Genomic DNA, 24,563 nt, shown 5'->3' on the forward strand with positions numbered 1-24,563 from the left:
CTGAAACTCCAAAACTCCAAAACTCCGAAACTCAGAAACTCAGGAACTCAGAAACTCCGAACCTCCAAAACTCCAAAACTGAAATTCCGAAACTCCAAAACTCCAAACCTCCAAAATTCCGAAACTCCAAAACCCCGAATCTCCAAAACTCGGAAACTCCAAAACTCCGAAACTCCGAAAATCCAGAACTCCAAAACTTCAAAACTCCAAAGCTCTAAAACTCAAAAACTCCAATAAACCGAAACTCCGAAAATCCGAAACTCCAAAAATTCAAAGCTCCGAAACACCAAAACTCCAAACTCCGAAACTCCACAACCCTGCATCTCCAAAACTCCGAAACTCCAAAACTCTAAAACTCCAAAACTTCGAAACTCCGAAACTCCAAAACTCCAAAACTCCGAAACTGCAAAACTTCGAAACTTCGAAACTGCGAAACTACAGAACTCCGAAACTCCAAAACTCCAAAACTCCAAAACTCAAAAATTCCGAAACTCCACTACCCTGAATCTCCAAAACTCCGAAACCCCAAAACTCCGAAAATCCAAAACTCCACAAATCCAGAACCCCATAAATCCAAACCTGGAAAACTCCACAACTCAAAAATTCCGAAACTCCGAAACTCCAACAATCAATACCTCCAAAACTACAGAATTCCGAAACTCCAAAACCCCGAATTTCCAGAACTCCGAAACTGCAATATTCCGAAACTCCAAAACTCCAAAAATTTGAAACTCCGAAACTCCAAAACTCCGAAACTCCAAAATTCCGAAACTCCACAACCCCAAATCTCCAAAACCCCGAAACTCCAAAACTCCGAAACTCCGAAAATCCAGAACTCCAACCCTCCAAAACTCCAAAACTCCAAAGCTCTAAAACTCCAAAAGTCCAATAATCCGAAACTCCGAAAGTCCAAACTCCAAAAATCCAAAACTCCGAAAATCCAAAACTCCAAAAATCCAAAACTTGAAAACTCCAAAACTGCAAAAATGCGAAACACCAAAATTCGAAACTTCACAACTCCGAATCTCCAAAACTGCGAAACTCCCAAACTCAAAAACTCTTGAACTCCAACACTCCGAAACTCGGAAACTCCAAAACTCCGAACCTCTAAAACTCCACAACCCCGAATCTCCACAACTCCGAAACTCCAAAAATCCATACCTCCAAAAATCAAAAATTGTAAAACTCGAAAACTCCAATAATCCAAAACTCCGAAACTCCAAAACTCCAAAAGTGCAAAAATCCAAATCTCCAAAACTCAAAAGCTCAAAAACTCCAAAACTCCAAAAATCCAAAAATCCAAAACTCAAAAATCCAAAACATAAAAACTCCAAACTCCAAAAATCCGAAACTCAAAAACTCCGAAACTCCGATAATCCGGAACTCTAAAACTCAAAAACTCCAAAGCTCTAAAACTCCAAAATTCCAATAATCCGAAACCCTGAAAGTCCAAAACTCCACAAATCCAAAACTCGAAAGCTCCAAAAATCCAAAACTCCAACACTCCAAATCTCCAAAACTGCGAAACTCCCAAACTCAAAAACTACGAAACTCCAACACTCCGAAACTCGGAAACTCCAAAACTCCGAACCTCCAAAACTCAAAAACTCCACAACCCCGAATCTCCACAACTCCGAAACTCCAAAAATCCATACCTCCAAAAATCAAAAATTCTAAAACTCGAAAACTCAAATAATTTGAAACTCCGAAACTCCAAAACTCCAAAACTCTAAAACTCCAAAACTCCAATACTCCACAACTCCAAAACTCCAAAACTCCGAAACTCCAAAACTCCCAAACTACAAAATTCTGGAAGAACAAAACCCTGAATCTCCAAAAATCCATACCTCCAAAACTCCAAAAATCAAAACTCCGAAACTGCAAAACTCCAAAACTCAAAAATTCCGAAACTCCACAACCCTGAACCTCCAAAACTACGAAACTCCAAAACTTCGAAACTCCGAAACTCCAAAACTCCAAAACTCCGAAACTGCAAAACTCCAAAACTCCGAAACTCCGAAACTCCGGAACTCCGAAACTCCAAAACTCCGAACCTCCAAAACTCCGAAACTCCAACAATCAATACCTCCAAAACTCCAAAACTACAGAATTCGGAAACTCCAAAACCCCGAATTTCCAAAACTCCGAAACTGCAATATTCCGAAACTCTAAAACTCCAAAAATCAGAAACTCCGAAACTCCAAAACTCCGAAACTGCAAAACACCGAAACTCCAAAAATCCAGAACTCGAAAACTCCAATGCTCTAAAACTCCAAAACTCCAATAATCCGAAACTCCGAAAATCCAAAACTCCAAAAATCCAAAACTCCACAAATCCAAAACTAGAAAACTCCAAACCTGCAAAAATCCGAAACTCCAAAATTCCGAAACTCCACAACCACGAATTTCCAAAACTGCGAAACTCCAAAACTCAATCACTCCGAAACTCTAAAACTCAGAAACTCAGGAACTCAGAAACTCCGAACCTCCAAAACTCCAAAACTGAAATTCCGAAACTCCAAAACTCCAAACCTCCAAAATTCCGAAACTCCAAAACCCCGAATCTCCAAAACTCGGAAACTCCAAAACTCCGAAACTCCGAAAATCCAGAACTCCAAAACTTCAAAACTCCAAAGCTCTAAAACTCCAAAACTCCAATAATCCGAAACTCCGAAAATCCGAAACTCCAAAAATCCAAAGCTCCGAAACACCAAAACTCCAAACTCCGAAACTCCACAACCCTGCATCTCCAAAACTCCGAAACTCCAAAACTCTAAAACTCCAAAACTTCGAAACTCCGAAACTCCAAAACTCCAAAACTCCGAAACTGCAAAACTTCGAAACTCCGAAACTGCGAAACTCCGGAACTCCGAAACTCCAAAACTCCAAAACTCAAAAATTCCGAAACTCCACTACCCTGAATCTCCAAAACTCCGAAACTCCAAAACTCCGAAACTCCGAAAATCCAGAACTCCACAACTCCAAAACTCCAAAGCTCTTAAACTCTAAAACTCCAAAACTCCAAAAATCCGAAACTCCGAAAATCCAAAAATCCAATACTCCACAAATCCAAAACTAGAACACTCCAAAACTGCAAAAATCCGAAACACCGAAATTCCGAAACTCCACAACCACGAATCTCCAAAACTCCGAAACTCAGGAACTCAGAAACTCCGAACCTCCAAAACTCCAAAACTGAAATTCCGAAACTCCAAAACTCCAAACCTCCAAAATTCCGAAACTCCAAAGCCCCGAATCTCCAAAACTCGGAAACTCCAAAACTCCGAAACTCCAAAAATCCAAAACTCGAAAACGCCAAAACTGCAAACATCCAAAACTCCAAAAATCCAAAACTCCGAAAATCGGAAACTTAAAAACTCCAAAACTCCCAAAATCCGAAACTAAAATTTCAAAACTCCAAAACTCTAAAACTCCAAAACTCCAACACCCCGAAACTCCAAAACTACAAAATTCTTAAACTCCAAGACCCCGAATCTCCAAAACGCCAAAACTCCAAATCTCCGAAACTCCAAAACTCCAAAAATCCGAAACTCAAAAAGTGCAAAAATCCAAAACTCCAAAACTCCAAAACTCCGAAACTCCAAAACTCCAAACATCCGAAACTCCAAAACTACAATATTCCGAAACTCCGACACTCCAAAACTCCAAAATTCCGAAGCTCCACAACCCCGAATCTCCAAAACTCCGAAACTCCAAATCTCCGAAACTCCAAAACTCCAAAAATCCGAAACTGAAAATCCGGAACTCCAAAACTCCAAAACTCCAAAGCTCTAAAACTCCAAAAGTCCAATAATCCGAAACTCCGAAAGTCTAAATTCCAAAAATCCAAAACTCCGAACAACCAAAACTCCAAAAATCCAAAACTTGAAAACTCCAAAACTGCAAAAATGCGAAACACCAAAATTCGAAACTTCACAACTCCGAATCTCCAAAACTGCGAAACTCCCAAACTCAAAAACTCCGAAACTCCAACACTCCGAAACTCAGAAACTCCAAAACTCCTAACCTCTAAAACTCCACAACCCCGAATCTCCACAACTCCGAAACTCCAAAAATCCATACCTCCAAAAATCAAAAATTGTAAAACTCGAAAACTCCAATAATTGGAAACTCCGAAACTCCAAAACTCCAAAACTACAAAATTCTGGAACAACAAAACCCTGAATCTCCAAAAACTCATACCTCCAAAACTTCAAAAATCCCCAACTCCGAAACTCCAAAAGTGCAAAAATCCAAAACTCCAAAACTCAACAACTCAAAAACTCCAAAAATCCAAAAATCCAAAACTCAAAAATCCAAAACAAAAACTCCAAACTCCAAAAATCCGAAACTCAAAAATTTCAAAACTCCAAAACTCCAAAACTCTAAAACTCTAAAACTCTAAAACTCCAAAACTCCAACACTCCGAAACTCCGACACTCCAAAACTCCAAAACTACAAAACTACAAAATTCCGAAACTCCAAGACCCTGAATCTCCAAAACGCCGAAACTCCAAATCTCCGAAACTCCAAAACTCCAAAACTCCGAAACTCCAAAATTCCGAAACTCCAAAACTCCGAAACTCCGATAATCCGGAACTCTAAAACTCAAAAACTCCAAAGCTCTAAAACTCCAAAATTCCAATAATCCGAAACCCTGAAAGTCCAAAACTCCACAAATCCAAAACTCGAAAGCTCCAAAAATCCAAAACTCCAAAAATCCAAAACTCCGAAAATCCAAAACTTAGAAACTCCAAAACTCAAAAAATCCGAAACTAAAATTTCAAAACTCCAAAACTCTAAAACTCTAAAACTCTAAAACTCCAAAACTCCAAAACTTCAACACTCCGAAAATGCAAAACTACAAAACTACAAAATTCTTAAACTCCAAGACCCCGAATCTCCAAAACGCCGAAACTGCAAAACTTCGAAACTTCAGAACTCCAAAAATCCGAAACTGAAAATCCGGAACTCCAAAGCTCTAAAACTCCAAAAGTCCGATAATCCGAAACTCCGAAAGTCCAAAACTACAATATTCCGAAACTCCAAAACTTCAAAACTCCAAAGCTCTAAAACTCGAAAAGTCCAATAATCCGAAACTCCGAAAGTCCGAAACTCAAAATCTCCAAAAGTGCAAAAATCCAAAACTCCAAAACTCGAAAACTCCAAAACTCAAAAACCCAAAAATCCAAAACTCAAAAATCCAAAACCTAAAAACTCTAAACTCCAAAAATCTGAAACTCAAAAATTTCAAAACTACAAAACTCTAAAACTCCAAAACTCCAACAATCCGAAACTCCGACACTCCAAAACTACAAAACTACAAAATTCCGAAACTCCAAGACCCGAAATCTCCAAAACGCCGGAACTCCAAATCTCTGAAACTCCAAAACTCCAAAATTCCGAAACTCAGAAACTCAGGAACTCAGAAACTCCGAACCTCCAAAACTCCAAAACTGAAATTCCGAAACTCCAAAACTCCAAACCTCCAAAATTCCGAAACTCCAAAACCCCGAATCTCCAAAACTCGGAAACTCCAAAACTCCGAAACTCCGAAAATCCAGAACTCTAAAACTTCAAAACTCCAAAGCTCCAAAACTCCAAAACTCCAATAATCCGCAACTCCGAAAATCTGAAACCCCAAAAATCCAAAACTACGAAACTCCAAAACTCCAAACTCCGAAACTCCACAACCCTGCATCTCCAAAACTCCGAAACTCCAAAACTTCGAAACTGTGAAACTCCAAAACTCCAAAACTCCGAAACTGCAAAACTTCGAAACTCCGAAACTGCGAAACTCCGGAACTCCGAAACTCCAAAACTCCAAAACTCAAAAATTCCGAAACTCCACTACCCTGAATCTCCAAAACTCTGAAACTCCAAAAGCACAAAAATCCAAAACTCAAAAACTCAAAAACTTCAAAACTCCAAAATTCGAAAACTCCAAAACCCTGAATCTCCAAAACTCCGCAACTCCAAAACTCCGAAAATCCAAAACTCCACAAATCCAGAACTCCGAAAATCGAAAACTTAAAAACTCCAAAACTCCAAAAATCTGAAACTAAAATTTCAGAACTCCAAAACTCTAGTAGTCTAAAAGTCTAAAGCTAAAACACTCCGAAACTTCAAAACTACAAAACTACAAAATTCCGAAACATCAAGACCCCGAATCTCAAAACTGCCGAAACTCCAAATCTCCGAAACTCCGAAACTGAAAATCCGGAACTCCAAAACTCCAAAGCTCTAAAACTACAAAATTCCAATAATCCGAAACCCCGCAAGTCCAAAACTCCACAAATCCAAAACTCCGAAACTCGAAAGCTCCAAAAATCCAAAAATCCAAAAATCCAAAACTCCGAAAATCAAAAACTTAGAAACTCCAAAACTCCAAAAATCCGAAACTAAAATTTCAAAACTCCAAAACTCTAAAACTCTAAAACTCCAAAACTCCAAAACTTCAACACTCCGAAACTCCAAAACTACAAAACTACAAAATTCTTAAACTCCAAGACCCTGAATCTCCAAAACGCCAAAACTCCAAATCTCCGAAACTTCAGAACTCCAAAAATCCGAAACTGAAAATCCGGAACTCCAAAACTCCAAAGCTCTAAAACTCCAAAAGTCCGATAATCCGAAACTCCGAAAGTCCAAAACTACAATATTCCGAAATTCCGAAACTCCGAAAATCCAGAACTCCAAAACTCCAAAACTCCAAAGCTCTAAAACTCGAAAAGTCCAATAATCCGAAACTCCGAAAGTCCGGAACTCAAAATCTCCAAAAGTGCAAAAATCCAAAACTCCAAAACTCGAAAGCTCCAAAACTCAAAAACCCAAAAATCCAAAACTCAAAAATCCAAAACCTAAAAACTCCAAACTCCAAAAATCCGAAACTAAAATTTCAAAACTCCAAAACTCTAAAATCCAAAACTGCAACACCCCGAAACTCCAAAACTACAAAATTCTTAAACTCCAAGACCCCGAATCTCCAAAACGCCGAAACTCCAAAACTCCGAAAATCCAAAACTCCAAAAATCCCAAACTTGAAAACTCCAAAACTGCAAAAATGCGAAACACCAAAATTCGAAACTTCACAACTCCGAATCTCCAAAACTGCGAAACTCCCAAACTCAAAAACTCCGAAACTCCAACACTCCGAAACTCGGAAACTCCAAAACTCCGAAGCTCTAAAACTCCACAACTCCAAAACTACAAAATTCTGGAACAACAAAACCCTGAATCTCCAAAAACTCATACCTCCAAAACTTCAAAAATCCAAAACTCCGAAACTCCAAAATTCCGAAAGTGCAAAAATCCAAACCTCCAAAACTCAAAAACTCAAAAACTCCAAAAATCCAAAAATCCAAAACTCAAAAATCCAAAACATAAAAACTGCAAACTCCAAAAATCCGAAACTCAAATTTCAAAACTCCAAAACTCTAAAACTCTAAAACTGTAAAACTCCAAAACTCCAACACTCCGAAACTCCGACACTCCAAAACTACAAAACTACAAAATTCCGAAACTACAAGACCCTGAATCTCCAAAACGCCGAAACTCCAAATCTCCGATACTCCAAAACTCCAAAACTCCGAAACTCCAAAATGCCGAAACTCCAAAACTCCGAAACTCCGATAATCCGGAACTCTAAAACTCAAAAACTCCAAAGCTCTAAAACTACAAAATTCCAATAATCCGAAACTCCGAAAGTCCAAAACTCCACAAATCCAAAACTCCGAAACTCGAAAGCTCCAAAAATCCAAAACTCCAAAAATCCAAAACTCCAAAAATCGGAAACTTAGAAACTCCAAAACTCCAAAAATCCGAAACTAAAATTTCAAAACTCCAAAACTCTAAAACTCTAAAACTCCAAAACTCCAAAACTTCAACACTCCGAAACTCCAAAACTACAAAACTACAAAATTCTTAAACTCCAAGACCCTGAATCTCCAAAACGCCAAAACTCCAAATCTCTGAAACTTCAGAACTCCAAAAATCCGAAACTGAAAATCCGGAACTCCAAAACTCCAAAGCTCTAAAACTCCAAAAGTCCGATAATCCGAAACTCCGAAAGTCCAAAACTACAATATTCCGAAACTCCGAAACTCCGAAAATCCAGAACTCCAAAACTCCAAAACTCCAAAGCTCTAAAAATCGAGAAGTCCAATAATCCGAAACTCCGAAAGTCCGGAACTCAAAATCTCCAAAAGTGCAAAAATCCAAAACTCCAAAACTCGAAAGCTCCAAAACTCAAAAACACAATAATCCAAAACTCAAAAATCCAAAACCTAAAAACTCCAAACTCCAAAAATCCGAAACTCAAAAATTTCAAAACTACAAAACTCAAACTCTAAAACTCCAAAACTCCAACACTCCGAAACTCCGAAACTACAAAATTCCAAAACTACAAAACTACAAAATTCCGAAACTCCAAGACCCCGAATCTCCAAAATGCCGGAACTCCAAATCTCTGAAACTCCAAAACTCCAAAACTCCGAAACTCAGAAACTCAGGAACTCAGAAACTCGGAACCTCCAAAACTCCAAAACTGAAATTCCGAAACTCCGAAACTCCAAACCTCCAAAATTCCGAAACTCCAAAACCCCGAATCTCCAAAACTCGGAAACTCCAAAACTTCGAAACTCCGAAAATCCAGAACTCCAAAACTTCAAAACTCCAAAGCTCTAAAACTCAAAAACTCCAATAATCCGAAACTCCGAAAATCCGAAACTCCAAAAATCCAAAGCTCCGAAACACCAAAACTCCAAACTCCGAAACTCCACAACCCTGCATCTCCAAAACTCCGAAACTCCAAAACTCTGAAACTCCAAAACTTCGAAACTCCAAAACTCCAAAACTCCGAAACTGCAAAACTTCGAAACTCCGAAACTGCGAAACTACGGAACTCCGAAACTCCAAAACTCCAAAACTCCAAAACTCAAAAATTCCGAAACTCCACTACCCTGAATCTCCAAAACTCCGAAACCCCAAAACTCCGAAAATCCAAAACTCCACAAATCCAGAACCCCATAAATCCAAACCTCGAAAACTCCACAACTCAAAAATTCCGAAACTCCGAAACTCCAACAATCAATACCTCCAAAACTACAGAATTCCGAAACTCCAAAACCCCGAATTTCCAGAATTCCGAAACTGCAATATTCCGAAACTCCAAAACTCCAAAAATTTGAAACTCCGAAACTCCAAAACTCCGAAACTCCAAAATTCCGAAACTCCACAACCCCAAATCTCCAAAACTCCGAAACTCCAAAACTCCGAAACTCCGAAAATCCAGAACTCCACAACTCCAAAACTCCAAAACTCCAAAGCTCTAAAACTCCAAAAGTCCAATAATCCGAAACTCCGAAAGTCCAAACTCCAAAAATCCAAAACTCCGAAAATCCAAAACTCCAAAAATCCAAAACTTGAAAACTCCAAAACTGCAAAAATGCGAAACACCAAATTTCGAAACTTCACAACTCCGAATCTCCAAAACTGCGAAACTCCCAAACTCAAAAACTCTGAAACTCCAACACTCCGAAACTCGGAAACTCCAAAACTCCGAACCTCTAAAACTCCACAACCCCGAATCTCCACAACTCCGAAACTCCAAAAATCCATACCTCCAAAAATCAAAAATTGTAAAACTCGAAAACTCCAATAATCCAAAACTCCGAAACTCCAAAACTCCAAAAGTGCAAAAATCCAAATCTCCAAAACTCAAAAACTCAAAAACTCTAAAACTCCAAAAATCCAAAAATCCAAAACTCAAAAATCCAAAACATAAAAACTCCAAACTCCAAAAATCCGAAACTCAAAAATTTCAAAACTCCAAACTATAAAACTCTCAAACTCCAAAACTCCAACACTCCGAAACTCCGAAACTCCAAAACTCCAAAACTCAAAAATTCCGAAACTCCACTACCCTGAATCTCCAAAACTCCGCAACTCCAAAACTCCGAAAATCCAAAACTCCACAAATCCAGAACTCCGAAAATCGAAAACTTAAAAACTCCAAAACTCCAAAAATCTGAAACTCTAAAATTTCAAAACTCCAAAATCTAGTAGTCTAAAACTCTAAAGCTCAAACACTCCGAAACTTCAAAACTACAAAACTACAAAATTCCGAAATATCAAGACCCCGAATCTCCAAACTGCCGAAACTCCAAATCTCCGAAACTCCGAAACTGAAAATCCGGAACTCCAAAACTCCAAAGCTCTAAAACTCCAAAAGTCCAATAATCCGAAACTCCGAAAGTCCAAAACTCCAAAAATCCAAAACTCCAAAACTCTGAACCTCCGAATTTAACAGACTCCAAAACTCAAGATCTCCTAAACTCCAAAAATCCGAACCTCCGAAACTCCAAAACTAAAAACTCTAGAATTCCGAAACGCCAAAACTCCGGAACTCCAAAACTCTGAAACTCCGAAACTCGAAAACTCCGAGACTCCAATGCTCCAATATTGCAAAACTGAAAAACTCCAAAACTCCAAAACTCCCGAACTCCAAAACTCTAAACGCCAAGACTCCAAAACTGTAAAACACCGAAACTCTAATACTCCAAAAACGCAAAACTCCGAAACTCCAAAACTCCGAAACTCCGAATTTAAGAAATTCCAAAACTCTGAAACTGCATAAATCCGAAACTCCAAACCCCGAAGCTCCGAAACTCCAAAACACGGCAACTCGAAAACTGTGAAAGTCCAGGACTCCAAAACTTCGAAACTACAAAACTTCAAAACTCTATAGCTCCAAAACTTCAAAACTCCGAAAATCCGAACCTCCTAAACTCCAAAACTCCAAAAGCCCGAAACACGAAAACTCCGAGACTCCAAAGCTCCAAAATTGCAAAACTGAAAAACTGCCAAAACTCCAAATCTCCAGAACTCCAAAACTCCCAAACTCCCAATTTCCGATACTGAAAGACTCCGAAACTGCATTTAAGAAACTCTAAAACACTGAAACGCCATAAATCCGAAACTCCGAAACTCCAAAATTTCGAACCTCCAAAACTCCAAATCTCCGAAACTCCAAAAATACAAAACTCCAGAACGCCAAAGCTCCAGATCTCTGAAACTCCACAACTCCGAAATTCCCAATTTCCGATACTCTAAAACTCCGAAACTCCGAACCTCTGAAACTGTCAATCTCAAAAATTCCAAAATTCCGAAACTCCAAAACTCCGAAGCTCCACAACTCCAAACTCCAAAACTGCTTAGCTCCTAACTCCGAAACTCCGATTTTAAGAAATTCCAAAACTCTGAAACTCCAAAATCCGAAACTCAAAACCCCGAAGCTCCGAAACTCCAAAACACGGAAACTCGAAAACTGTGAATGTCCAGGACTCCAAAACTTCGGAACTCTATAGCTCCAAAACTTCAAAACTCCGAAAATCCGAACCTCCGAAACTCCAAACTACAAAACTCCAACAGCCCGAAACACGAAAACTCCGAGACTCCAAAGCTCCAAAATTGCAAGACTGAAAAACTCCAAAACTCCAGAACTCCCAAACTCCCAAACTCCCAATTTCCGAGACTGCAAGACTCCGAAACAGAATTTAAGAAACTCCAAAACACTGAAACGCCATAAATCCGCAACTCCGAAACTCCAAAATTTCGAATCTCCAAAACTCTAAAACTCCGAAAATCCAAAACTGTAATACTCCAAAACTCCAAATCTCCGAAACTCCAAAAATTCAAAACTCCAGAACTCCAAAGCTCCAGATCTCTGAAACTCCAAATCTCCGAAATTTCCAATTTCCGGTACTCTAAAACTCTGAAACTCCGAAGCTCTGAAACTCTCAATCTCAAAAATTCCAAAATTGCGAAACTCCAAAACTCCGAAGCTCCACAACTCCAAACTCCAAAACTCCTTAGCTCCAAAACTCCGAAACTTCAAAACTCCGAAACTCCAAACTCCAGAATTCTGAAACGCCAAAACTCCGGAACTCCAAAACTCTGAAACTCCGAAACTCGAAAACTCCGAGATTCCAAAGCTCCAAAATTGCAAAACCGAAAAACTCCAAAACTCCAAAAGTCCTGAACTCCAAGACTCTAAACTCCCAATTGCCAATACTGCAAGACTCCGAAACTGAATTTAAGAAACTCCAAAACACTGAAACGCCATAACTCCGAACCTCCGAAACTCCAAACTGTAGAATTGCGAAGCACCAAAACGCCAAAACTCCAGAACTCCAAAACTTTGAAACTCCGAAACTCGAAAACTCCGAAATTAAGAAATTCCAAAACTCTGCAACTCCATAAACCCAAAACTCCAAAACTCCGAAGCTCCGAAACTCGCAAAAACGGAAACTCGAAAACTGTGTAAGTCCAGGACTCCAAAATGGAAAATTCAAAAGTTCAGAACTCTACAGCTCCAAAACTTCCAAACTCCAAAAGCCCGAAACGTGAAAACTCCGAGACTCCAAAGCTCCAAAATTGAAAAACTAAAAAACTGCAAAAACTCCAAAACTCCAGAACTCCAAAACTCCCAAACTCCGAATTTCCGATATTGCAAGACTCCGAAACTGAATTTAAGAAACTCCAAAACACTGAAATGCCATAAATCCGCAACTCCGAAACTCCAAAATTTCGAATCACCAAAACTTCAAAACTCCGAAAATCCAAAACTCTAATACTCCAAAACTCCAAATCTCCGAAACTCCGAAAATCCAAAACTCCAGAACTCCAAAGCTCCATATCTCTTAAACTCCAAAACTCCGAAATTCCCAATTTCCGATACTCTAAAACTCCGAAACTCCAAAACTCCGAAACTCGGAATTTAAGAAATTCCAAAACAGTGACACTCCATAAATCCGAAACTCCAAACCCCAAAGCTCCGAAACTCCAAAACTGCTTAGCTCCAAACTCCGAAACTCCGAAGCTCCGAAACTCCAAAACACGGAAACTCGAAGACTGTGAAAGTCCAGGACTCCAAAACTTCGAAACTCCAAAACTTCAGAACTCTATAGCTCCAAAACTTCAAAACTTCGAAAATCCGAACCTCCGAAACTCCAAACTACAAAACTCCAAAAGCCCGAAACACGAAAACTCCGAGACTCCAAAGCTCCAAAATTGCAAAACTGAAAAACTGCAAAAACTCCAAAACTCAAAAACTCCAAAACTCCAGAACTCCGAAACTCCCAAACTCCCAATTTCCGATACTGCAAGACTCCGAAACTGAATTTAAGAAACTCCAAAACACTGAAACGCCATAAATCCGCAACTCCGAAACTCCAAAATTTCGAATCTCCAAAACTCCAAATCTCCGAAACTCCAAATATCCAAAACTCCAGAACTCCAAAGCTCCAGATCTCTGAAACTCCAAAGCTCCGAAATTCCCAATTTCCGCTACTCTAAAACTCCGAAACTCCAAAGCTCTGAAACTCTCTATCTCAAATATTCCAAAATTCCGAAACTCCGAAACTCCGAAGCTCCACAACACCAAAACTCCAAATCTCCTAAACTCCAAAAATCCGAACCTCCGAAACTCCAAAACTCCAAACTCTAGAATTCCGAAACACCAAAACGCCAAATCTCCGGAACTCCAAAACTCTGAAACTCCGAAACTCGAAAACTCCGAGACTCCAAAGCTCCAAAATTGCAAAACTGAAAAACTGCGAAAACTCCAAAGCTCCCAAACTCCCAATTTCCGATACTGCAATACTCCGAAACTGAATTTAAGAAACTCCAAAACACTGAAATGCCATAAATCCACAACTCCGAAACTCCAAAATTTCGAATCTCCAAACCTTCAAAACTCCGAAAATCCAAAACTCTAATACTCCGAAACTCCAAATCTCTGAAACTCCAAAAACCCAAAACTCCTGAACTCCAAAACTCTAAACTCTAAAACTCCAAAACTGTAAAACTCCGAAACTCCAAAACTCCGAAATTAAGAAATCCCAAAATTCTTGAACTCCATAAATCCCAAACTCCAAAACTCCGAAGCTCCGAAACTCCAAAACACGGAAACTCGAAAACTGTAAAATTCCAGGACTCCAAAACTTCGAAACTCCAAAAATGCGTACCTCCGAAACTCCAAACTGCAAAACCCCAAAAGCCCGAAACACGAAAACTCCGAGACTCCAAAGCTCCAAAATTGCAGAACTGAAAAACTGCAAAAACTCCAAAACTCCAGAACTCCAAAACTTCGAAACTCCGAAACTCCAAAACTCCAAAACTCCGAAACTGCAAAACTCCAAAACTCCGAAACTCCGAAACTCCGGAACTCCGAAACTCCAAAACTCCGAAGCTCCAAAACTCCGAAACTCCAACAATCAATACCTCCAAAACTCCAAAACTACAGAATTCGGAAACTCCAAAACCCCGAATTTCCAAAACTCCGAAACTGCAATATTCCGAAACTCTAAAACTCCAAAAATCAGAAACTCCGAAACTCCAAAACTCCGAAACTGCAAAACACCGAAACTCCAAAAATCCAGAACTCGAAAACTCCAATGCTCTAAAACTCCAAAACTCCAATAATCCGAAACTCCGAAAATCCAAACCCCAAAAATCCAAAACTCCACAAATCCAAAACTAGAAAACTCCAAACCTGCAAAAACCGAAACTCCAAAATTCCGGAACTCCAACCACAAATCTCCAAAACTGCGAAACTCCAAAACTCAATCACTCCGAAACTCTAAAACTCCGAAACTCAGGAACTCAGAGACTCCGAACCTCCAAAACTCCAAAACTGAAATTCCGAAACTCCAAAACTCCAAACCTCCAAAATTCCGAAACTCCAAAACCCCGAATCTCCAAAACTCGGAAACTCCAAAACTCCGAAACTCCGAAAATCCAGAACTCCAAAACTTCAAAACTCCAAAGCTCTAAAACTCCAAAACTCCAATAATCCGAAACTCCGAAAATCCGAAACTCCAAAAATCCAAAGCTCCGAAACACCAAAACTCCAAACTCCGAAACTCCACAACCCTGCATCTCCAAAACTCCGAAACTCCAAAACTCTAAAACTCCAAAACTTCGAAACTCCGAAACTCCAAAACTCCGAAACTGCAAAACTTCGAAACTCCGAAACTGCGAAACTCCGGAACTCCGAAACTCCAAAACTCCAAAACTCAAAAATTCCGAAACTCCACTACCCTGAATCTCCAAAACTCCGAAACTCCAAAACTCCGAAACTCCAAAAATCCGAAACTCCGAAAATCCAGAACTCCAAAAATCCAATACTCCACAAATCCAAAACTAGAACACTCCAAAACTGCAAAAATCCGAAACTCCGAAATTCCGAAACTCCACAACCACGAATCTCCAAAACTCCGAAACTCAGGAACTCAGAAACTCCGAACCTCCAAAACTCCAAAACTGAAATTCCGAAACTCCAAAACTCCAAACCTCCAAAATTCCGAAACTCCAAAGCCCCGAATCTCCAAACCTCGGAAACTCCAAAACTCCGAAACTCCGAAAATCCAGAACTCCAAAACTTCAAAACTCCAAAGCTCCAAAACTTCAACACTCCGAAAATGCAAAACTACAAAACTACAAAATTCTTAAACTCCAAGACCCCGAATCTCCAAAACGCCGAAACTGCAAAACTTCGAAACTTCAGAACTCCAAAAATCCGAAACTGAAAATCCGGAACTCCAAAGCTCTAAAACTCCAAAAGTCCGATAATCCGAAACTCCGAAAGTCCAAAACTACAATATTCCGAAACTCCAAAACTTCAAAACTCCAAAGCTCTAAAACTCGAAAAGTCCAATAATCCGAAACTCCGAAAGTCCGAAACTCAAAATCTCCAAAAGTGCAAAAATCCAAAACTCCAAAACTCGAAAACTCCAAAACTCAAAAACCCAAAAATCCAAAACTCAAAAATCCAAAACCTAAAAACTCTAAACTCCAAAAATCCGACACTCAAAAATTTCAAAACTACAAAACTCTAAAACTCCAAAACTCCAACAATCCGAAACTCCGACACTCCAAAACTACAAAACTACAAAATTCTGAAACTCCAAGACCCGAAATCTCCAAAACGCCGGAACTCCAAATCTCTGAAACTCCAAAACTCCAAAATTCCGAAACTCAGAAACTCAGGAACTCAGAAACTCCGAACCTCCAAAACTCCAAAACTGAAATTCCGAAACTCCAAAACTCCAAACCTCCAAAATTCCGAAACTCCAAAACCCCGAATCTCCAAAACTCGGAAACTCCAAAACTCCGAAACTCCGAAAATCCAGAACTCTAAAACTTCAAAACTCCAAAGCTCCAAAACTCCAAAACTCCAATAATCCGCAACTCCGAAAATCCGAAACTCCAAAAATCCAAAACTACGAAACTCCAAAACTCCAAACTCCGAAACTCCACAACCCTGCATCTCCAAAACTCCGAAACTCCAAAACTTCGAAACTGCGAAACTCCAAAACTCCAAAACTCCGAAACTGCAAAACTTCGAAACTCCGAAACTGCGAAACTCCGGAACTCCGAAACTCCAAAACTCAAAAATTCCGAAACTCCACTACCCTGAATCTCCAAAACTCCGAAACTCCAAAAGCACAAAAATCCAAAACTCAAAAACTCAAAAACTTCAAAACTCCAAAATTCCAAAACTCCAAAACCCTGAATCTCCAAAACTCCGCAACTCCAAAACTCCGAAAATCCAAAACTCCACAAATCAAGAACTCCGAAAATCGAAAACTTAAAAACTCCAAAACTCCAAAAATCTGAAACTCTAAAATTTCAGAACTCCAAAACTCTAGTAGTCTAAAACTCTAAAGCTCAAACACTCCGAAACTTCAAAACTACAAAACTACAAAATTCCGAAACATCAAGATCCCGAATCTCCAAACTGCCGAAACTCCAAATCTCCGAAACTCCGAAACTGAAAATCCGGAACTCCAAAACTCCAAAGCTCTAAAACTACAAAATTCCAATAATCCGAAACCCCGAAAGTCCAAAACTCCACAAATCCAAAACTCCGAAACTCGAAAGCTCCAAAAATCCAAAACTCCAAAAATCCAAAACTCCAAAAATCCGAAACTAAAATTTCAAAACTCCAAAACTCTAAAACTCTAAAACTCCAAAACTCCAAAACTTCAACACTCCGAAACTCCAAAACTACAAAACTACAAAATTCTTAAACTCCAAGACCCTGAATCTCCAAAACGCCAAAACTCCAAATCTCCGAAACTTCAGAACTCCAAAAATCCGAACCTGAAAATCCGGAACTCCAAAACTCCAAAGCTCTTAAACTCCAAAAGTCCGATAATCCGAAACTCCGAAAGTCCAAAACTACAATATTCCGAAACTCCAAAACTCCGAAAATCCAGAACTCCAAAACTCCAAAACTCCAAAACTCCAAAGCTCTAAAAATCGAAAAGTCCAATAATCCGAAACTCCGAAAGTCCGGAACTCAAAATCTCCAAAAGTGCAAAAATCCAAAACTCCAAAACTCGAAAGCTCCAAAACTCAAAAACACAATAATCCAAAACTCAAAAATCCAAAACCTAAAAACTCCAAACTCCAAAAATCCGAAACTCAGAAATTTCAAAACTACAAAACTCAAACTCTAAAACTCCAAAACTCCAACACTCCGAAACTCCGAAACTACAAAATTCCAAAACTACAAAACTACAAAATTCCGAAACTCCAAGACCCCGAATCTCCAAAACGCCGGAACTCCAAATCTCTGAAACTCCAAAACTCCAAAACTCCGAAACTCAGAAACTCAGGAACTCAGAAACTCCGAACCTCCAAAACTCCAAAACTGAAATTCCGAAACTCCAAAACTCCAAACCTCCAAAATTCCGAAACTCCAAAACCCCGAATCTCCAAAACTCGGAAACTCCAAAACTCCGAAACTCCGAAAATCCAGAACTCCAAAACTTCAAAACTCCAAAGCTCTAAAACTCAAAAACTCCAATAAACCGAAACTCCGAAAATCCGAAACTCCAAAAATTCAAAGCTCCGAAACACCAAAACTCCAAACTCCGAAACTCCACAACCCTGCATCTCCAAAACTCCGAAACTCCAAAACTCTAAAACTCCAAAACTTCGAAACTCCGAAACTCCAAAACTCCAAAACTCCGAAACTGCAAAACTTCGAAACTTCGAAACTGCGAAACTACAGAACTCCGAAACTCCAAAACTCCAAAACTCCAAAACTCAAAAATTCCGAAACTCCACTACCCTGAATCTCCAAAACTCCGAAACCCCAAAACTCCGAAAATCCAAAACTCCACAAATCCAGAACCCCATGAATCCAAACCTGGAAAACTCCACAACTCAAAAATTCCGAAACTCCGAAACTCCAACAATCAATACCTCCAAAACTACAGAATTCCGAAACTCCAAAACCCCGAATTTCCAGAACTCCGAAACTGCAATATTCCGAAACTCCAAAACTCCAAAAATTTGAAACTCCGAAACTCCAAAACTCCGAAACTCCAAAATTCCGAAACTCCACAACCCCAAATCTCCAAAACCCCGAAACTCCAAAACTCCGAAACTCCGAAAATCCAGAACTCCAACCCTCCAAAACTCCAAAACTCCAAAGCTCTAAAACTCCAAAAGTCCAATAATCCGAAACTCCGAAAGTCCAAACTCCAAAAATCCAAAACTCCGAAAATCCAAAACTCCAAAAATCCAAAACTTGAAAACTCCAAAACTGCAAAAATGCGAAACACCAAAATTCGAAACTTCACAACTCCGAATCTCCAAAACTGCGAAACTCCCAAACTCAAAAACTCTTGAACTCCAACACTCCGAAACTCGGAAACTCCAAAACTCCGAACCTCTAAAACTCCACAACCCCGAATCTCCACAACTCCGAAACTCCAAAAATCCATACCTCCAAAAATCAAAAATTGTAAAACTCGAAAACTCCAATAATCCAAAACTCCGAAACTCCAAAACTCCAAAAGTGCAAAAATCCAAATCTCCAAAACTCAAAAGCTCAAAAACTCCAAAACTCCAAAAATCCAAAAATCCAAAACTCAAAAATCCAAAACATAAAAACTCCAAACTCCAAAAATCCGAAACTCAAAAATTTCAAAACTCCAAACTATAAAACTCTCAAACTCCAAAACTCCAACACTCCGAAACTCCGAAACTCCAAAACTCAAAAACTCAAAAATTCCGAAACTCCACTACCCTGAATCTCCAAAACTCCGAAACCCCAAAACTCCGAAAATCCAAAACTCCACAAATCCAGAACCCCATAAATCCAAACCTGGAAAACTCCACAACTCAAAAATTCCGAAACTCCGAAACTCCAACAATCAATACCTCCAAAACTACAGAATTCCGAAACTCCAAAACCCCGAATTTCCAGAACTCCGAAACTGCAATATTCCGAAACTCCAAAACTCCAAAAATTTGAAACTCCGAAACTCCAAAACTCCGAAACTCCAAAATTCCGAAACTCCACAACCCCAAATCTCCAAAACCCCGAAACTCCAAAACTCCGAAACTCCGAAAATCCAGAACTCCAACCCTCCAAAACTCCAAAACTCCAAAGCTCTAAAACTCCAAAAGTCCAATAATCCGAAACTCCGAAAGTCCAAACTCCAAAAATCCAAAACTCCGAAAATCCAAAACTCCAAAAATCCAAAACTTGAAAACTCCAAAACTGCAAAAATGCGAAACACCAAAATTCGAAACTTCACAACTCCGAATCTCCAAAACTGCGAAACTCCCAAACTCAAAAACTCTGAAACTCCAACACTCCGAAACTCGGAAACTCCAAAACTCCGAACCTCTAAAACTCTACAACCCCGAATCTCCACAACTCCGAAACTCCAAAAATCCATACCTCCAAAAATCAAAAATTGTAAAACTCGAAAACTCCAATAATCCAAAACTCCGAAACTCCAAAACTCCAAAAGTGCAAAAATCCAAATCTCCAAAACTCAAAAACTCAAAAACTCAAAAACTCCAAAAATCCAAAAATCCAAAACTCAAAAATCCAAAACATAAAAACTCCAAACTCCAAAAATCCGAAAGTCAAAAATTTCAAAACTCCAAACTATAAAACTCTCAAACTCCAAAACTCCAACACTCCGAAACTCCGAAACTCCAAAACTCCAAAACTCAAAAATTCCGAAACTCCACTACCCTGAATCTCCAAAACTCCGCAACTCCAAAACTCCGAAAATCCAAAACTCCACAAATCCAGAACTCCGAAAATCGAAAACTTAAAAACTCCAAAACTCCAAAAATCTGAAACTCTAAAATTTCAAAACTCCAAAATCTAGTAGTCTAAAACTCTAAAGCTCAAACACTCCGAAACTTCAAAACTACAAAACTACAAAATTCCGAAATATCAAGACCCCGAATCTCCAAACTGCCGAAACTCCAAATCTCCAAAACTCCGAAACTGAAAATCCGGAACTCCAAAACTCCAAAGCTCTAAAACTCCAAAAGTCCAATAATCCGAAACTCCGAAAGTCCAAAACTCCAAAAATCCAAAACTCCAAAAAACCAAAACTCGAAAACGCCAAAACTCCAAAAATCCAAAACTCCGAAAATTGAAAACTTAAAAACTCCAAAACTCCCAAAATCCGAAACTAAAATTTCAAAACTCCAAAGCTCTAAAACTCCAAAAGTCCAATAATCCGAAACTCCAAAAGTCCAAACTCCAAAAATCCAAAACTCCAAAAATCCAAAACTTGAAAACTCCAAAACTGCAATAATGCGAAACACCAAAATTCGAAACTTCACAACTCCGAATCTCCAAAACTGCGAAACTCCCAAACTCAAAAACTCTGAAACTCCAACACTCCGAAACTCGGAAACTCCAAAACTCCGAACCTCTAAAACTCCACAACCCCGAATCTCCACAACTCCGAAACTCCAAAAATCCATACCTCCAAAAATCAAAAATTGTAAAACTCGAAAACTCCAATAATCCAAAACTCCGAAACTCCAAAACTCCAAAAGTGCAAAAATCCAAATCTCCAAAACTCAAAAACTCAAAAACTCCAAAACTCCAAAAATCCAAAAATCCAAAACTCAAAAATCCAAAACATAAAAACTCCAAACTCCAAAAATCCGAAACTCAAAAATTTCAAAACTCCAAAACTATAAAACTCTAAAACTCCAAAACTCCAACACTCCGATACTCCGACACTCCAAAACTCCAAAACTACAAAACTACAATATTCCGAAACTCCAAGACCCTGAATCTCCAAAACGCCGAAACTCCAAATCTCCGAAACTCCACAACCCTGCATCTCCAAAACTCCGAAACTCCAAAACTCTAAAACTCCAAATCTTCGAAACTCCGAAACTCCAAAAGTCCAAAACTCCGAAACTGCAAAACTTCGAAACTCCGAAACTGCGAAACTCCGGTACTCCGAAACTCCAAAACTCCAAAACTCAAAAATTCCGAAACTCCACTACCCTGAATCTCCAAAACTCCGAAACTCCAAAAGCGCAAAAATCCAAAACTCCAAAACTCAAAAACTTCAAAACTCCAAAACTCCAAAACTCCGAAACTGCAAAACTTCGAAACTCCGAAACTGCGAAACTCCGGTACTCCGAAACTCCAAAACTCCAAAACTCAAAAATTCCGAAACTCCACTACCCTGAATCTCCAAAACTCCGAAACTCCAAAAGCGCAAAAATCCAAAACTCCAAAACTCAAAAACTTCAAAACTCCAAAATTCCAAAACTCCAAAACCCTGAATCTCCAAAACTCCGCAACTCCAAAACTCCGAAAATCCAAAACTCCACAAATCCAGAACTCCGAAAATCGAAAACTTAAAAACTCCAAAACTCCAAAAATCTGAAACTCTAAAATTTCAAAACTCCAAAACTCTAGTAGTCTAAAACTCTAAAGCTCAAACACTCCGAAACTTCAAAACTACAAAACTACAAAATTCCGAAACATCAAGACCCCGAATCTCCAAACTGCCAAAACTCCAAATCTCCGAAACTCCGAAACTGAAAATCCGGAACTCCAAAACTCCAAAGCTCTAAAACTCCAAAAGTCCAATAATCCGAAACTCCGAAAGTCCAAAACTCCAAAAATCCAAAACTCGAAAACGCCAAAACTGCAAAAATCCAAAACTCCAAAAATCCAAAACTCCGAAAATCGAAAACTTAAAAACTCCAAAACTCCCAAAATCCGAAACTAAAATTTCAAAACTCCAAAACTAAAACTAAAACTCCAAAACTCCAACACCCCGAAACTCCAAAACTACAAAATTCTTAAACTCCAAGACCCGAATCTCCAAAACGCCGAAACTCCAAATCTCCGAAACTCAAAAAATTCGAAACTCAAAAAGTGCAAAAATCCAAAACTCCAAAACTCCAAAACGCCGAAACTCCAAATCTCCGAAACTCCAAAATTCCAAAAATCCAAAACTCCAAAAATCCAAAACTCAAAAACTCCAAAACTAAAAAACTCTAAAAATCCAAAACTCAAAAATCCAAAACTCCAAAAATCCAAAACTCCGAAAATTGAAAATTTCAAAACTCCAAAACTCTAAAACTCCAAAACTCCACCACCCCGGAACTCCAAAACTACAAAATTCTTAAACTCCAAGACCCCGAATCTCCAAAACGCCGAAACTCCAAGTCACCAAAACACCAAAACTCCAAAAATCCGAAACTGAAAATCCGGAACTCCAAAACTCCAAAACTCCAAAGCTCTAAAACTCCAAAAGTCCAATAATCCGAAACTCCAAAAGTCCAAACTCCAAAAATCCAAAACTCCGAAAATCCAAAACTCCAAAAATCCAAAACTTGAAAACTCCAAAACTGCAAAAATGCGAAACACCAAAATTCGAAACTTCACAACTCCGAATCTCCAAAACTGCGAAACTCCCAAACTCAAAAACTCTGAAACTCCAACACTCCGAAACTCGGAAACTCCAAAACTCCGAACCTCTAAAACTCCACAACCCCGAATCTCCACAACTCCGAAACTCCAAAAATCCATACCTCCAAAAATCAAAAATTGTAAAACTCGAAAACTCCAATAATCCAAAACTCCGAAACTCCAAAACTCCAAAAGTGCAAAAATCCAAATCTCCAAAACTCAAAAACTCAAAAACTCCAAAACTCCAAAAATCCAAAAATCCAAAACTCAAAATTCCAAAACATAAAAACTCCAAACTCCAAAAATCCGAAACTCAAAAATTTCAAAACTCCAAAACTATAAAACTCTAAAACTCCAAAACTCCAACACTCCGAAACTCCGACACTCCAAAACTCCAAAACCACAAAACTACAAAATTCCGAAACTCCAAGACCCTGAATCTCCAAAACGCCGAAACTCCAAATCTCCGAAACTCCACAACCCTGCATCTCCAAAACTCCGAAACTCCAAAACTCCAAAGCTCTAAAACTCCAAAAGTCCAATAATCCGAAACTCCGAAAGTCCAAACTCCAAAAATCCAAAACTCCGAAAATCCAAAACTTGAAAACTCCAAAACTGCAAAAATGCGCAACACCAAAATTCGAAACTTCACAACTCCGAATCTCCAAAACTGCGAAACTCCCAAACTCAAAAACTCTGAAACTCCAACACTCCGAAACTCGGAAACTCCAAAACTCCGAACCTCTAAAACTCCACAACCCCGAATCTCCACAACTCCGAAACTCCAAACATCCATACCTCCAAAAATCAAAAATTGTAAAACTCGAAAACTCCAATAATCCAAAACTCCGAAACTCCAAAACTCCAAAAGTGCAAAAATCCAAATCTCCAAAACTCAAAAACTCAAAAACTCAAAAACTCCAAAACTCCAAAAATCCAAAAATCCAAAACTCAAAAATCCAAAACATAAAAACTCCAAACTCCAAAAATCCGAAACTCAAAAATTTCAAAACTCCAAAGTATAAAACTCTCAAACTCCAAAACTCCAACACTCCGAAACTCCGAAACTCCAAAACTCCAAAACTCAAAAATTCCGAAACTCCACTACCCTGAATCTCCAAAACTCCGCAACTCCAAAACTCCGAAAATCCAAAACTCCACAAATCCAGAACTCCGAAAATCGAAAACTTAAAAACTCCAAAACTCCAAAAATCTGAAACTCTAAAATTTCAAAACTCCAAAATCTAGTAGTCTAAAACTCTAAAGCTCAAACACTCCGAAACTTCAAAACTACAAAACTACAAAATTCCGAAATATCAAGACCCCGAATCTCCAAACTGCCGAAACTCCAAATCTCCAAAACTCCGAAACTGAAAATCCGGAACTCCAAAACTCCAAAGCTCTAAAACTCCAAAAGTCCAATAATCCGAAACTCCGAAAGTCCAAAACTCCAAAAATCCAAAACTCCAAAAAACCAAAACTCGAAAACGCCAAAACTCCAAAAATCCAAAACTCCGAAAATTGAAAACTTAAAAACTCCAAAACTCCCAAAATCCGAAACTAAAATTTCAAAACTCCAAAACTCTAAAACTAAAACTCCAAAACTACAACACCCCGAAACTCCAAAACTAAAAAATTCTTAAACTCCAAGACCCCGAATCTCCAAAACGCCGAAACTCCAAGTCACCGAAACACCAAAACTCCAAAAATCCGAAACTAAAATCCGGAACTCCAAAACTCCAAAGCTCTAAAACTCCAAAAGTCCAATAATCCGAAACTCCAAAAG

Source organism: Amblyomma mixtum, chromosome 1 (genome assembly GCF_055824585.1).
Source record: "Amblyomma mixtum isolate Tamu chromosome 1, ASM5582458v1, whole genome shotgun sequence".
Lineage (NCBI taxonomy): Eukaryota > Metazoa > Arthropoda > Arachnida > Ixodida > Ixodidae > Amblyomma > Amblyomma mixtum.